At 30.8% G+C, this 3,350-nt stretch overlaps 1 protein-coding gene across 1 annotated transcript in view; it reads right to left on the bottom strand.

The window, feature by feature from the left end:
* LOC117168023 (nucleolysin TIAR-like) overlaps nucleotides 1-3,350 on the bottom strand; it is a 1,157,331-nt gene that overhangs the window by 193,177 nt on the left and 960,804 nt on the right. The gene's annotated exons all lie outside the window — the stretch shown is intronic.

The raw sequence follows: 3,350 nt of genomic DNA, 5'->3' as shown, positions 1-3,350 counted from the left end.
ATTGCCGTCGCAATCTCATTTGTCTACTTAATCACTATTTTTGAGATACTTGTATTCAAAAGAGCCATTTTTATTTCGGACATTTGTTAAAGTATCTCGGCTTTAACGAATATAGTCTCACCACGTGTGCCGTTCTTCGTACTCAATTAATAGGTATCGAAAACGCGAACTGTTCTATATTATGATTAACTCTATTGTATCAAATGTACAATTTTACAATATATTATTGACTGTACTTCGATTCGGCAATGCCTAATGAGATATCGTAAAATAAACTACAATTTTTTGTCGAAAATTATTTTAATATTTGTTTGTTATTTTGTATTAATCTTTATTCAAGACTACCTTTCCAAATGTATGACTTCAATAGATGTATGTTTTCGCAATTTGTAATATGCACTGATATTGAAACTGAAGTTTTTACATTGGCTTGTTGTTATAATTAAAAAAGTGTGGCTGTGATTAAAACCATAACCGTTGGTCAAAAAAGGATGATTGACAAACTCGACATCCCATTTATTTCCCTGAATTCATGTATCACACCATCATATAACAGACATCATCTTAAAACCTCATTTTCGGATTCAGGGGGTCTCATAACGTGGAGATATACAAAAATCCAGGATAGTCATTTTATTAGTTCATAAGTTGCTCACTCATAGAAGATCTACAAATTTGTTATGAATGATTTTTTATAGGACGCGCAGTTTTTGTTCCTCTAAATTATATCTAATAACATACTTTTAACTATATTTCATAGGCCAAGTAGTTTTTGTGTGAATCGAATAATTTCGACACCTTTCGAAAAAACGTGCAACTGTTCGTTAAGACCGATGGAGTTTTATCAAAAGAAAATTCACAATTACCAAATAACAGGTCTGGATAGTTTGACCTTCAATTTTAAAACATTCATGCACAAAGGTTGGAAGAGGTAAAAGCCCATATAGGTATTTGACAACCTACTTTCAGTTATTGTACTTACAATCTAACAGTATTAGGCACATTCAATTTGTGGCGAAAAGAATGTTCAGTTTTCAGATATAATAACGTGTATACCTGGTGAGTACACCACAGATACACAGGGACTGAATTGTCACTACTTTTAACTGCTTCATCAAAAACTCGTTTTCTTCCCTCTTTAGCTACCAGAAGGATCAATCTTTATTTCGCCATGTGAAGCTTTTAAGGTTTATTTAAAAATGAGCATCTGCACGAGTTCAGAGTTTCTGAATCCCTGTGGGCGCCTTTTCCCTGTCAGTATAATGCAATTCCAAATCGATTTAAAAATAATATTTTACACTGTTTTGAGTTTTCAACAAAATTTATTATCTTATATACGAAAAACGCAGAATGAAAATTGCATATTATATTATGTTATCATATTTACCATTTGCTGAATTAAATAAATTTGCTGTGACTAAGAGCAACATATCAATTATGATCCTCATGTAATGAATAGTGAGTGCAATTAAGAGTATAAGTACATGTTAACAGGTTCTTCTATTCTGTATGTGTATATAGTCACTGCTGTCCTGTTAGTCAGACTAACATTAATTTTTAAGATATTTGTATTTTAAAAAGTGAATTCCATTTCACAATGGAAAGATCAACAGAATGTTGAAAATCTCCATAACATAATCGGTAATATGACATATGTAAGCTAACTTGTTTCAAGTATTAATTTCCTTATATTTTAGCAAACATAACGAAATTTTATGCAAATTATTATTTATAAGAACGGCTTTGGTAAACATTGTAGTGAAAGATAAATAACCAGAATTCCCAAAAAAGTTTATTAGTATTTAAATAAATGAGTAGTTAAATGACATGCACAAAAATTAGAATCACATAACATAGGAAGGTTTATGATTTATTGAAGGTCGTGAATATGCTCTTTGATGCATCAAACCCATAAATGTATTCAACTCGCTATCATTTCATCATTAAGAGGTATATCATAATCTATCTCAAACCGAATTAAAGAGTCAAAAATTGAAGAATACACTGTAATTGTAATATAATTTTCAATTGCTTGAATGTTGTCTGCTTTTCAGACCGGCTCTCGAATTGGACAAAAAATAGCGCACGGGTGAAGGTGACTGAGAGCAAATTTGCACAAAGTGCTTATTATATAATCTTTTGTTTGTAAGATCATTGGAACAGTGCTATAGGATGGGTTTCTTAGTGAATTCTTTTATTCTTTTCACTATCGTACATTGCATGAATATGTTTCCCAAAGTATAATACAATTACAAATATGCTATTTCCTGCAACACGATAAAACCTCTTACCCATCATTTGTATATAAGCACCATCTGTATCTCTGTAGTAAATAACTTCGTAAGTATTCATAGATTTATGAGAAAAATTTCTAACTGTGAGAATGTGTTTGCCATGGCCCAAACTAGGGCGAGGTTTAGAATTAAAACCAAGTGCTAGCTTGTCATGACAAAACGGTTAAATGATTACCGGATAGAGAATTGCAACACTATCGAATGTATTAAAAAAATATTGCATATAATTGTTGTTCAGATTTGGTGTTTTTAACGAGCTAGAATTAAGCTGATTAAGTTCGATACAGTTAAAAATAGGGATATGCATGATAAAAATCAATCTATCCGAAACGTAATCCTAGAAGTGCTAGGACAGAATAATAGTTATATATCTAATTTACTGTTTGGACAATGTGAAAAATGTGGTATCCAATCAAGATAACTTGAATTTTCATTAATATATACATTTATTTATAGCTTTATTGTATATTACCAATTTAAAGTAGACTATAGCATTGGGGAGCATGAAAACCATATGAGTTTGATGAAAGAACGCGATTATGTAGCATTTTCAGCTTTATTGAAACAAGAAAACGGCAATATTCTAAACTTTATAAATAAGCTGCGTCATCCTCAAGAATATGACGTATTTGAAATTTAGTGATCAAAAATGTAAAAAATTCTTGACATGCTTAATCTTGTTTACCCTTCTTTATTCACGTTTAGACAAAGAAATCACGAAATTCATTAAAACGCAACAAAAAGATGCAGACATACGATAAATCGTTTGCTTCACGTCATTCAATTTATATTGAAAAAAATCATCAAGAAAAATGTAGTAGTCGTTGAGTAACCGATTCCTTTAAAGCGTTAATTAAATTTTTGTTAATACGAGGGTAGTTCAATAAGTCCTTAGAATGAAGTATAAAAACAATTTTTTTTGGGTAATTTTTTTTTATTTTCAACATAATCTCATTGGAGCTCTATACACTTGGTCAATCGCTTTTCAAGTTTTTTTAATCCTTCAGAAAAGTGCGTTTCCGGAAGTTCCTCAAAATAAGCACTTACAGAGGCAAT

The sequence above is a fragment of the Belonocnema kinseyi genome, chromosome 2, assembly GCF_010883055.1.
Source record: "Belonocnema kinseyi isolate 2016_QV_RU_SX_M_011 chromosome 2, B_treatae_v1, whole genome shotgun sequence".
Taxonomy (NCBI): domain Eukaryota; kingdom Metazoa; phylum Arthropoda; class Insecta; order Hymenoptera; family Cynipidae; genus Belonocnema; species Belonocnema kinseyi.
Note: the sequence above shows the minus strand (reverse complement) of the source record. Positions and strands in the feature narration are given on the sequence as shown.